Source organism: Pygoscelis adeliae, unplaced genomic scaffold, assembly GCF_000699105.1.
Source record: "Pygoscelis adeliae isolate BGI_AS28 unplaced genomic scaffold, ASM69910v1 Scaffold218, whole genome shotgun sequence".
Classification (NCBI taxonomy): domain Eukaryota; kingdom Metazoa; phylum Chordata; class Aves; order Sphenisciformes; family Spheniscidae; genus Pygoscelis; species Pygoscelis adeliae.
In genome coordinates, this window is record NW_008825433.1 from 5,751,059 (window position 1) to 5,764,962 (window position 13,904).

The 13,904-nt window shown below is 42.7% G+C and overlaps 1 protein-coding gene across 1 annotated transcript in view; it reads left to right on the plus strand.

Moving 5' to 3' along the window:
- Window positions 1-4,401: 4,401 nt before the first annotated feature.
- The window catches only part of DAAM2 (dishevelled associated activator of morphogenesis 2), a 185,608-nt gene continuing 176,105 nt past the window's right edge, over window positions 4,402-13,904 (plus strand). The window contains exon 1 of the mRNA XM_009331081.1: window positions 4,402-4,532. The gene's annotated coding sequence lies outside the window, so the exon portion shown is untranslated. The remainder of the gene's footprint in view (window positions 4,533-13,904) is intronic.

Here is a 13,904-nt window from a genome sequence, read left to right on the forward strand (position 1 = left end):
AAAATTGTTACAGTTGCAAGTGTCATAGGGTAAGCTACCTTACGTTTAGACTCAGGGATGAGAAGATGTAATGCCATGTGAATTGCATGACTAAGGACAGCTCTTTAGGGAATATAAGGACAGACTGAATCATGAAGCGGTAACATAGGGAATGAATGGAGATAAACTTTAGCAGAGAGCCCTAGGGTAACCAGGACCACGTGAGGGTTTCTTTACATTAATGAGATGGAAAGGTTTACTTGAAACTTCTTTCTAGGAAGGAAAAGGTCCAAGTCTTAAGATGTGGCCTAATGTGTCAGAGTCTGGTGAAGTCCCAGACAGCAAGACTGGAGGCTGGGAAAGAAATATCAACACCAGCAAACTGGGAAGGAACTGCTGTTTGCAGGGAAAATGATTGTTGACCCTGAACTGTGGTGTTGCTTTGAATGGGCATGAGGCCTCCCAGAATGGGGTATCTTTGAATTTGTGAGTGTTCCCTGGAAAGCATAGGAAGGACAAACTGCAGCAGAGGAGGAGCGTGATGTTGCTGTGAAATGGTTCTCCAGTGTATGATAGCATCTGCTTGACACTACCTCATTGTAGGGATGGACAATGAGCCAGTTGAGAGCTTGTGAGTCAGCATTGGTAGGCAATACAACAAGAGCAATGCTTTGGTGGATGTCTGTTATAGATCGCCTGATCAGAAGAATGAGTAAAGGAGACCTTCTTCAGGCAACTGGAAAAGCCTCATGACCACCTCAGTATCTGCTGGAAGGGCAACACAGCAGGGCACAAGAAATCCAGGAGGTTTCTGGAGTGATGACAACTTCCTAACACAGATAATGGATGAGCTGAAGAGAGGACTCGCTCTACTGGTCCTGGTATTTACAAACAAGGAAGAATGTGTTGGGGATGTGAAAGTCAAGGGCAGCTTTGGCTGCAGTGACCATGTGATGGTAGAGTTCAGGATCCTGAGAGGAGGGAGCAAGACAGGATCACAACCTTGGACTTCAGGAGAGCAGACTGTAGCCTGTCCAGGGACCTGCTTGAAAGAATCCCCACAATACATTGCCCTGGAGAGAAGAGAGGTCCAGGAGAGCCAATTGATTTTCAAGGATCACCTCCTCCAAGCTCAAGAACAGTTCATCCTGATGAGTAGGAAATGAAACAAAGGTGTCAGAAGGCCTGTGTAGATAAGTAAGCAGCTCCTGACTAAACTCAAACATAAAAAGGAAGTTTACAAGAGGTGGAAGTAGGGTGAGGTGATGTGGGAGGAATATAGAGACACTATCTGAATGTGTGGGGATGGGATAAGGAAAACCAAGGCCTACCTGGAGTTGAATGTGCTAAGGGACATGAAGGGCAACAAAAAGGGTGTCTAAAGGGAGATCAGCTGCAAAAGAAAGATGAGGGGAAAAGTAGATCCACTGCTGAATGATCTAGGGGACCTGGTGACAAAGGACACAGAAAAGGATGAGATACTCAAGTCTTCTTCACTGTGGTCTTTACTGGAAGTACTCACCTTCAGAAATCCCAGGCCTCTGAGACCAGCGGCAAAGTATGGAGCAAGGAAGACTTACCCCTGATGGATGAGGATTGGGTTACGGAATATTTAAGTAAACTGGACAAATAAACAAGTAAGTCCCTGGAACCTGATGGGATACACCCAGGAATGCTGAGGGAGCTGGCTAATGTCATTGTGAAGCCACTCTTGATTAGCTTTGAAAGGTCATGGCCACTGGGGAAGGTTCCTGAAGACTAGAAGAAAGCAACTGTCACTTTTATCTTCAAGAGGGACAAGAAAGAGGATCTGGAGCACTACAGGGTGGACAGCCTCATCTCAATCCCTGGGAAGGTGATGGAGCAAACAATCCTAGAAACCATTTCCAAACATATGAAGGACAAGAAGGTGACTGGGAGTAGTCAGCACAGATCTATAAGGAGAAATCATGCCTGAGCATCCTAATAGCCTTCTATGATAAGACGATTGGCTTGGTAGGTATGGGGAGAGCAGTAGATTCTGTTTATCTTGACTTTAGTAAGGCTTTTGACACTTTCATGTAACGTCCTCCTTGACAAACTGATGAAGTGTGGGCTAGATAAGTGAACAGTGGCATGGCTTAGCAGCTGGCTGAGCTGCTGGGCTCAAACGGTTGTGGTCAGCAGCAAACAGATCAGCTGTGGGCCACACAAATTGTGTATCCCAGGGTTAGTACCAGGATCCAAAACTGTTTAACATCTTCGTTAATGGCCTGGATGATGGAACCAAGTGCACCCTCAGCAAGTTTGCAGACAACATAAAACTGGGAAGAAAGCTTGATAGACCAGATGGTCATACTGGTGTTTGGAGGCACCTCAATAGGAATCTCATAAAATTCAAAAAAGGGAAACACCAAATCCTGTTCCTGGGGAGGAATTACCTCATGCACCAGTGCAGGCTGGGGCCAACCAGCTGGAAAGCAGCTTTGCGAAAAAGTACCTGGAGTCCTGGTAGGCAACAAGTTGGCCATGAGTCTGAAATGTACCCTTGTGGCAAAGAAGGCCAACAGCCTCTGGACTGTACTAGGAAAAGCATTGCTAGCAAGTCAAGAGAGGTGGTCCTTCCTTTCTGCTCAGCATTGGTGGGACACATCTGGAGTGCTGTGTCCAGTTCTGGTGTTCCCCAGTGCAAGAGAGAGATGGACATACTGGGGAGAGCGCAACAAAGGGCCACAAAAATTATTAAAGGGCTGGTACATCTGACATGTGAGGAGAGACTGAGAGACCTGGGACTGTTTATTCTGGAGAAGAGAAGGCTTGAGGGGATCTTATCAATATGTATAAATACCTGATGGTGCGGGGAGTAAAGAAGACGGAGCCAGATGCTTCTCAGTGGTGCCCAGTGGCAGGATGAGCATTTATGGGCACAAACTGAAATACAAGAAATTTCATTTAAACATGAGAAGAAACTTTTTGTAGTGATCAAATACTGGAACAGGTTGCTCACAGTAGCAGTGGAAGCTCCTTGCATAGAGATACTCAAAACCTGACCGGATGGGGCCCCAGGCAACCTTCTCTAGTTGACCCTCCTTTGAGCAGTGGGTTTGGAGCAAGTGATTGCCAGAGGTCTCTTCCCACCTCAACTGTTCTGTGCTGTGTGGATACCTTGATCTGTTTTTTCCTCATGACTGAGTCAAAACAGCTCAAGAACTCTGATCACAGCTGGCACTTACTATTTTGGGCCAAGTACTATTTGGGATGTGCTGTCCCACATCCTCTTAAAATAAGTTATGCCAGGACAAAAATCAGGAATTGTGGTGAAAGGTTTTGGGGGAAGTGGTAGAGTTGCTTCCTGTGCTATATATAATTTGAGGTTGGGTAGAGGACTTCACTCTCTAATGTTTCTAATGTGGTATCTTTCACTAGTATCAAATCCGTACAGAGAAGGGAAAAAAAAAACAAGAGGCCTGAATTTGCCCAGTATTGATAGACCTGTGTTAAGGTTGATATTGTTACTTCAGTGGAAAATGGGGTTAATGAAGGGAAAACAAGGCCCTGTGTTTCTGTTATCCCCAAAAGACTACAGTTTCTATGAGTAATCTTAAGGCACCCATGGAGGAATTGACAATTTGAATGACGTTTCTCTTAAAACAGCTTAGTTAAATGCCATGGGAAGCAAACAAGGAAAAGGTTGCTTTAATGGTATTTCCTAAAACAACAGTACAGCAGCATTCGTGGAATGTCCTGGAGCACAATCATTTGGCTTTAATAAAAAATAATGAAAAAATCCCAACAACAAGAAAATTAGCTGAATTATAAAAGTAAATAATTCATAACAAATTTCCTCCTAAATCCTGGAAGTCATCTGTCTAGAGCAGCTGATACAAAGAAGCCAAAGCCAATAGTTCTGTATCAGCTGAAAATCATCTTTGTATATGTTAATCACACTCTGTGCGAAGAAATTTGTTTCTTTTTCTCTATCAGTGATCACTTATGAACCCTATACTCAAAGTTAAGGTGTAGAGCAACCAATCAACAATTGGTCTACAATGCAGATGCAATCAGTGTTGAAGATATAATGGTACATGTGAGACAGTCATATTGGATTTGGTTCTAGAGTGTATTAAGAGCACTGTTGAGTTCTTCAGCAAAGAAGCTTTTAAGTGTTTTCTTGCCTTTACATGCCCAAATAGTATCTACTACCTGCATCTTCTCTTGCTTAGTGTCACGCATGTGCTTCAAATCATTCTGGTTTAAGAAAAAGTAATTTAATCAAAACACTGGAAGACCAGCCCTGTACTGAAGTTAACAGAGACCATACAGGAACCTCTGTACATATTTCTTTTCAATTTCTTTTGAAAGTGACAGAACATTGGAGATGCCTTTTATATTGATAGAAAGCTAAAAGGAACTATTTATTTGCAATTGTTTCTCCAGAATACCATCTCTACAGTCAAAATAGCTGTACTAACTCATCTGAAGGTGGGCTCTTCCTGCACGGTGAGGACCTGAACAGAACACAGACCTACACAGAGAGAGAGAAGAGCAAACCAGAAACTACACAGATCATCCAGGTTAGTTTGGATTTGCATGTGGGGAATGAGAGAGGAATGGAATACCAGGGAACAGGATTTTAGGTATCACTTTTGTTCTCGTAAACTTGTGTTATGTTACGTTACCTGCATTCACTAGGTAAGAGGAATCTTCCACCTATTGCAAGGTGGTTTTCAACTTTAGAGCAAGGTTACAGCAAACAGGGCCTCACTATCCCCAATTACAGACAAACCAGGTATGTTTAGAAGCAACATATATCCTAATGGCATAAAAATTGTAACCTCCTACCCCATCTGTTCTCTTTACCCCATCACCGTTTCAACAGAACAGAACTTGTATCCAGGCTGTGCTACAAGTGTTAGTCACGCTGTTACTCAGTCTGAGGGCCAGCATATTGACTTGGTTTTGACTATAATTATAGTCTAAACTGGAGGCATTTCTTGTAAGTTAGTAAATACACTTATTGGAAATGATAGTTTGGTAACGTTCTTGATTTTATGCTCTATTTTTGCTCTTTCTTTCTTTATTCTCTCCTTTATTCTTCCAGAATGGCCACCAATTAGAAGAAAACTTAGTGTCAGCATCTTCCTCCTTGGTGCAATTTAGAATCCTTCAGGGCTTTAGCCTATTAAGAAGACTTTGTGCATTGAATTTGTGCATGAAGCCTAATTACACCTTCAGTGTCCTTTCTGTTTCTCTCGTAGCGCTTGCCGCAATCACTTACAGAGACAAAATAGTGTGAAACCTTTTCTTCACACGGTATTCCCACTTTACAGGATCCGAAATGCTGTGAAGTCATCTGACCCAGTTCCCTACTGCCGCGCGCTCTGCAGCAGTATTTACATGAGTGCAATGTGAGTGTAAAGTGCAGCTGAGTTAAGATGATTCATGCTTCACACTGATGTAAATGAGTACACCAAGCAGCAGGGCAGTGGTGAATCAGTTGTCAGGGCTCAAGCTCAGTCATACTTCTGCTGAATTGAGCCGTAAGTTCCCTGTAGTTGTCTCCATAGGCATGATCTTGCCCCTCTGTCAGTTTTCTAAATAGTTCCCACAGCTGTTAGAACCTCACAGATACAAAAATACAAATGCTAAACTTCAGATTCTGTTACGTGAAACATAGTATGATGTTTTGCTCACAGCTCCAGTTCTCTAGCTGTGTATGAATATGTATTCAAGAGGAACACATTTACTCCCCATAATTTTAAAACATTACCATTTTACATCTTTGAAGTCTTCTGGAAAACTGACTAATTCATTCTTGATTAGCTAGACCCCTCAAGGTGAACAGTTTCTTCTCTGGCATGTGCAGTAGTTCAGGAGCAAACAAGGATCTTAGGAGCCCAGTCTCTGTGCATGAACATCTTGCATAGAATCAGGGCCACTACCTAGTTAAATATGTGCTGCTCTCTTGGCATACACCAAGTCTCCTTCTGGCTCAGACTACCACGATGGAATTAAACCTTGCAGAATCTGGGTGTGCCGCTCTTCATATCCCGGTCAACTGCTTCACAGAGAGAGCAATGTATTTTTTTTGTCTCCAGAGCAACTCAATCTTTCTGGTAATCACACATGTACTACTTAGCACCCCACTGAAGCATGGGTGCTCTGCATTCCCAGTGAACTGAACCATCTTGCCAAGTACAACAAAGATGGCTTACACCTTTCTTTTCCCCTGTCCTCACCCTCACAGTCAAGCAGATTTCCAAGAGAGCAATTCAGCATCCTTTGCCTAGAAGTAAGGAGTCACCTTTCCGTAGGAACTTTGTCCCATTTCCAGGACTCTTAAGCATACAGGAATTCCTGTAAAGAAAGCCAAGTATTCTCCAGGAAAGTGTGTGTCACAAAATAGGACAGATTCTGTGTGATGGAAATTATGTCCAGGAAAAATCAGGGTGGGTTAACAGCGGTGTAATGGAGGGGGAAAAAAAACCAAAACCCACAGCAAAACATCAAAGCCCCAAAAGCCAGAATAAAGAGCTTGGCCATCAAGTACCGAGACCAAATGTCATTTGCAATTAATTGCTATAATAAGGACAGCTGCCTTCCTAATTGATTTCAGCTTCTTACTAAGGGATCAGTGCTGCTAATTAGTTTGCATGTAAACTTCATAGGACATGAATAATCAGAGTTTAGCAAGCCACACCAACCGTAACTAATCCTTCTAGCTCTTCTGCAAAGAATACACAGTAAGCAAACGTTGTCCCCTGCCCAGCACCACAGATGGAGCCAGGACTTATTGCTCCAGCTACTTTTTTCCACTGAGATGCTACAAAGCACTCAGAAGTATGCAGAACTGGCAACCTTGAAGTCACTTTTGAAGGAAGTCAGTTTCCTAGTTAGAATAGGAGCAGTGTGATAGCTCTGTCATCAGTACTGTAAAGAAGAGGATATTTAGCTGGAGTTCCCTGCCTGCTAAGCAGCTGTTTCAGGATCCATGAGTAGCCAAGTATAATTTACAAAACCCCAAGGCTGTTCTAAGTTGGCATCAGAGTCTTAACATACCTTGATCAGCTTATAGACCATGGAGTTGCAAGGGCAGTTTAAATACTGCCATTACTTCATCACTCTGGTTTTGTGCTAACCAGAAGTCAACCAGAGTAAAAGATCTGGCCTAGGCCCTGTATCAGAATAAGAAGTGGAAATAGCCTTTCCCTTTCCCTTTCCCTTTCCCTTTCCCTTTCCCTTTCCCTTTTCCTTTCCTTCTTCCTGTTTCTTTGTATTAACATTGCTTTGATTTTCCTGGAAGTCACTGAGGTCTGTGTGTTCATAGCTAGAGACTGACTTTATTTCTGACTGTATTAATGCCCTATTCTTGGCTGGAACAAGACGTGTTGATCTAGATTATTGCTAATTAAATGATGGTCAATACAACATCAGCCATTCCCTAAACACTTCCAAACCTTAAAAAAGCCCATGTGCCCCTCCCCGCCATGCAGCTAAACAAATCCATGCACGTAAATCAGGGGAATAAAAGGAAGTAAACCCCAGACCCTTCAGACCCCAAACTAATTTTAAAATTATTATTAGTGAAAGCCTATGTTGCAGTGCAGTCCAAGGTGGTCTTTGGATTTTTTTCAAAAAGGCAAAAAAATCCTTCAGATGAAAAATGTTGAGGAATACAGACTTTTATCGGAACAGCTGCCTAGGGACAAGCTCATTCCAGCCCTCCTTAGTTCAGATATTTAGTAGATCTAGCCAACCACATGTGGTTGCTAACGTTTGTGATGACGGATCACCTGTCTGCATACTGCACCTTTCTGTAAGGTGACCATTTGCTAGAATATAGATTTTTAAAACAAAAATTATTTCTCTGGAAGATGAGAAGGTATATACCAAACAGGAGGAAGCGTTCAAAAATGGTGGGGAAAGCAGAAGAACACTCTATTTTACAAATCAGTGCCCTCTATTTTGCTAACTGAAAAGCAGAAAGAAACTGAAAGGATCTGAAGTTCAGCTGAATTGTTTTTTTCTAATACTCTGATCTGTTATCCCTGAGAAAGTATCATGAATAGATTCAATAGGGTCATAAGGTGTTAGGTGTGAACACAACCCAAGTTTCTTCAAGGCAGGCAAATGAAGTCAGGGTGAAGTTGCTGGCTACAACTGTTTACAATAGTCAGGGACTGCTAACTACCTTTAATTGCTGGCAGATGATCAATGTTTTGGTGGCAGGAAATTTAATCTAATTCTGGCTGATTCTGTCTCCCTTGCCTTCAGGGATCTGAGTTTGAGTTGGGCTGTTATCTGAAAACAGAGTTGCACTTTCAAAATGTTTGAGAAATACCAAGCTAAAACTAAAGGGAGAAATGAGACAATTCTTGTAAATTTTCCACATTTTTTTTTCTTTTTTTCCTTCAGTTGCAGTGATCTGACTTCTGCTGCCTAACAGATTAGAAACCTTTTCTCCTTTCTGAAGAGCACAAGCCTTTTTCCTCTTTCCATCTCTGTTATCTGAGTTGCAGCAAATACTGATGGCTTTTCTTTCAGGCTTGCATGTTCCCTTGAAGGCGAACAACTTGTGCAGACCACTCACTGTATCTTAACCAATACAGGAGAGAGAGTTATAATGGGCTTGAAAAGCCCATGAAAGAGAAGGAGCTGTGAACAGGAAAAACACAGGGAAAAGGGTGAAATTGAAATGTGCCATCTCCAGAAAGGTCCAAACCAACATCTTACATCTTATTATGATGGATACAGATTTGAATGTAGTTGTAGTTCATCTAAATTCTGTGGTATGGGCCATTTTTTAATATGGAAATCACATCTTTTTATTTAAGAACGATTGGTAGAAGTAGTTTGATAGCTAGTACATTGATTTAAGATATTGTCAAGGAACATTATCTTCATGTTGGAGGCCATAACTTCCATTGACCGCACAACTCTTACAGATCTGATAAGGCTTATGTTCTAGGAACCAATTTATTTACTTTTAACCAATTTTTTTTTTCAACTGAGAAGATACACCCACCAAGAATAAATGTTTGTGCTGGGTTTGTAGTGGCAGCTAACTAAAACATATTTTTCCATGGTGTCAGGAATGCTGCAGAAAAAGAAGTACACCAACACAGGTGCAAGCTAACCTTAATAGCAGTAAGTTCTGTTGCAGTTTCACTCAAACATCTGCATGCATGAACATGTGTAAATGCATACATGCACACATAGGTATGTACACGCATTATGATTCATCAAGTGGAAAACAATCTTGTGGCATTAATAGTTTTAATTTGTGATTAATAATGAACATTATTTCAGATGAGCATTGTCCAGATCCCTGCTTTTTTAAAGTTCAAAGCAAGTTCTCAAACTGCTGTATTAACACATTAAAGATGTGGGTTAGGATTGAAAAGCTTTAATCTGAAATTTATATATCCCTGAATTGGGGCATAGTTCCATCCTTATTCATCAGGAAGTCAGTGGGAGTGAAATCCAGCCCTTAGATCCGATGGTGTGGTTTGAGCACAAAGACAAAAATAATTTTAGAAGAATTTTAGAAGAATTACATTAACTAAAAGAACATACATGCATGTCTGTATTGTATTGACTATATATGCCTCATTTCAGCCCCGCAGCAACGGGGGGCAGAATTTCTTGTGGCTCTTTGATAAGTAAGGATTGTGATGGTTCCATCACCATGCTACATCCAATGTCAGTGTATAGTAGTAATACTGCTCTGCATGTCACACTCGAGATGCTCAAAACATTGTGTGGTATTTCGGAGACTGGGAGACATGCAGAAACAATCTCTATAGGGCAGGTATGAAAGACTTGCTAGTTCTGTAGCCTGTGGTGACTGAGCAGAAGTCTTTGACCCTATAGTTGCACTGGGTGGTGGTGTCAGGCAAGGCATGCAGCCGAGCTCACAGAGCGATGGTGTTTAATCTCATTGTCAGATGGAGCAGGCAGCCGGGCACTGGGTCTCCTCTCACAATGGGCACTTTTGTTGTTAGATTAATCAACCCATGTCCTTTTGTTTTGACATGGGATCTAACAAACAGTTTATATCTCCAGAGGTGGAGCAACATCTCACAGAAGCTTTTGCTTCTGCCTTCTATAAGGAATCTGTTTTTGAGCAGCAAATAATCTATTTGTTTTTGTATGTCCCTTTCCCCTTGTCTTTTTACTTGTTACTGTTAAGGGCCCTTATACATAGATAATACTATAGCTTTTTGGTTTTGACCTTGGTCATCAGAGACTAAAAATGCTTATAGAACTAGGCAGGTGATTGCTTTAATGGTCTTATTCCTAAATTCAGAAGGAGCTGACTTTGTAAATGTGTTTGTGCTGTCTTGGGATGTAGACCTTACGTGATACACTGTTCAGAAAGAGAAACATACCTTTTTTCTTTCTTGGTAACTTTGGGATGACTTCTGGTTTTGCTGTCCCCTATAAGCTAAGACACCAAAATAGCTCCTATTAAGTGTCGCCTCTTGTGCGAGGGCATTGCTCTGCAAAATCAAATATTTTTTACAAACTGCAACACTTTTTAGTTTTCACTGAGGTATCTGCAGTTCAGTATTTAATAATAAAAAGCTGGCTTCTCTGGCGTCTTTCATCCCAGGCTGTTACTAATACAAGTATTGAATTATATAACACCAGAGTTTAATGTACTTTTTTGTTATTGAGAAAACAGAGTCACAGAAAGAATCAGTGATTTATCTAGATTCATTTACTGCTGACTAAATATCGAAGCATGCAGCAGAATTTGAATTCTATGTCCTTTATTTTATTTAATATATCACACATTTCTCCTACAGCCAGTAATAGAAACCAGGAGTTGTGCTGTAACCATTAGACAATACTCTGTCAATGGAACATCCAGATGCTGCGGTGAGAGGGGGGGCAGCTTTCACATGGGATTATGAGGAGTGTAAGAAGCAACATATGTAAGGAATAGCAGATATTCTTTTTTTATCTTAACATTTATGGTGGTTAGATCATTCTGGTCCCGCGGCACAAGCTGTTTCCTGCTGGGCACTTTCTTGTGTTTTGCATGTTCTTGTTTTGTGTGTGCAGAGCAATGGAGCATTACTTTAGCTCCCCCCAAGCCCTGGTTTCTCTCCATCATTGGTGTCTTTGCCATTCAAATCCCCTTCCACTGCAGCACCTTACCCTGTTGTCTTGCAGACAGACTCTGCTTGTTTTGAATATATCAGAATAACCTTAGCAGAGGCATCAAATGGATGACCAGCTTTGTCCTGAAGATGAGTGTTTTGTTAACTTTTAACTAATGAACAGACAAGGGCCATTTATTTTGGTTACACTGTATCATAATAAATGGCACAGTGTGCTAAGGTGAGAAGGGAGATAGTGTTGGTAATGCAAGCCTACCTAACCCTTGTCCCTTGGCCTGCTGCTGCAGGTTAGTTTCTAGGGCTGGATACAGGTCTCTGGTTCCAGAACCTTGGCTGGAGGAAGGAGAGGGAAGCAAGAGAAGGAATCAGTTAATCGTTACCACCTCTCCTTTCAGCTCTTCTTTCCTCTTCCAATGAGAAACTGGGAGAATAGAGGGGAGCAGGGGGGACCAAGACAGCTAGGTGGAGCTCGCAAGGTGGATATCAGCTGCAGAAGTACCTGGCACGCAGAAGGGGGAAACAGGGAGTAAAGGGGCAGGGACTTTGAGGATAAGATGAAAAAAGCAGAGGTGTGAGCGGAAAGTGAGGATTAACAGACCAATGGAAACATGTGAACAGCGGGGAGGACTGATGGAATTATCTCTTCTACCATGCATCACATGTAGTTTGCATGTGTAAATCATATAAAACTTTCCCAGGCTTTATGCTGAGACAGGCAGGCGCATAGTACAGCTCATGCTAGAGGGACACTGATGGGTCCCTGTGGTTTAATACAAGGCTAATAATGCTGAAGATTATAATTTAGTAATGTGGCTAAATGGCTACTTTGCTTACAGGGTAGAAGGTATACATGCCGGTAGTTAGCGGATACCGACTGAGCCTGTTTGTGAAGGACCATTAGCATTAAAAGGGCTGGAATTACCTTTTGGTTTGTACCCATGTCCTTTTACCATAGGACCAAAGAAACAGAAAGACATCATGTTGGCTTGCTAGCAGTTTGTACCCATTCTGTGCTTATTGTGCCTTGGTGTATGTGAAGGCAGAGAGGACAGGACAGTGGTGACTTGGTCTCATCTTGTTTGGTTTGGCCTGCCAGTTTGAAGGTGATATTTTTCCCCTGTAACTTGCTTTCTCTGGTTGTGCCATTAAATATATACATATTTGTATATACATGACTTTGTCTTGTGATATGTGTTGATTGGTGTTGTCATCATGAGAGTTCAGTTATTGTAATGAAAACAAATGACTTACATGTACAGAGAGCAAACCATATATTTCCATGAGTTAAAAAAAAGAGAGAGAGAGATTTTGCAGATGGTGTTCCTGTCTCCGAATTTCAGCGTTACTGTTTAACAGAGAATGCGGTTGCTTCCACTGCAGACAGCAACACACGCGAGGCAGACAACTCCCCCATATTAATCTAGCTATTAATATCAGATATAGTTGAAAGTGAAGTCAGAAAACAGAAAACATGCTAGAAACAGTGGTTTACACGGGATTAAAGCTATCTGGAGAATGACTGAAGAGGAAAAACTGGGAAACGAGGGCTTTTTATTTAGTTAAGTCATATCCCCTCCCTTACAGGGAATAAAATCTCTTAAGGTCAAAACGATCCGAGTTGCCAGGGGATATCCCTAATCCTAACGCTGCCGCAGGCCGCGGGCTGGGGATGGTGTGCCGCAGTGTACAGCACAGAGCACGGGGCTGGGGTGGGCGCACTTGCACCCCACCGGGCTCCCTGCCGCAGACGGGACCCTGCGCCCACGGTCCGGAGAAACGCGGGCCTCCGCCGCTGTTGCCTCCCCCTTCGCCGTGTAATAATTCCCGCCTACGCCGCGGAGGGTGTGAAGGAAGCAAAAATAAAAAAACGCAACACCTGAAAGCCTTGAATGAAAAGCTGTGTAGAAGAGCGTTGCTCTTGTTCCCAAGGCACGTAGGAAACCGGCTCGTATTGCGATGGTTATCGCCTGGGTTGGAGGCGGCGAGCCCACCCCTCCCGCCGCTCCGGCTCCAGGCGCCACCCCGGGCAGCCCCGGTAGCTCCCGGTTCGCGGGCGCTCCTGCCAGGCCGGAGCTTGTCCCTTTAAGAAAGTGCAGCACAGTAGCAGGGGCCGGCCCTGCCTCCCGAAGGCTGCAGCGCCGGAGCTGTGGGGAAATCCCTTGGGGGGTTTGTGATACTTCATCTGTTAGAAGGTACCGGCTCATTTTAGAGCGAAAATATTTATGCCTGTAGCTGGGTGGGTATTTTGCTGTTTCCAGCAGCATCAGCGTGGGGATCAGCGCTCTGCCTGGCTCCCTGACACGGGGTGGACGTTCCTGAGCACTGAGCTCAGCTGCTGTAAAAAGCAAGTAGGAAAATATACAGCTGGATAAAATTGGTAAGTCAAACTAAAGTCACATCCTCCTCCCTGGGCTGCAGTTTTCCAGTCTCTTAATTTGTAATGTTTTTTGCAGGCCGTTTTTTTATTGTCTTCTAAGCAGAGCAGCTGGGAAAACATGGAGGCAAAATAAAAGTGTAAAGAAACTTTGAGGATTTGTCAGTGTTTGTGTTCCTACTTTCAAATCTTTCCACCTTGACGCTTTGCTGCAGGAGTGGGGAAGGGGAAACCAACAAGTGCTTTTGTGTGTGGGGGGAAAGAAAGCTGGTAAGAGTTGTAATTGGCTTTTCTTGCGGAGATGATTAAAGAGGGAGATTTGAAAAAAAAAGAAACAAACCCAAACTTTCAAGAAGTTTGAAGTGACTTGTCATTTACTTTTCCAGAGTAAAAACAAATCTCGTGTTAAACAGTTTTAAAACGCACTGGGATGTGTGCAGCAG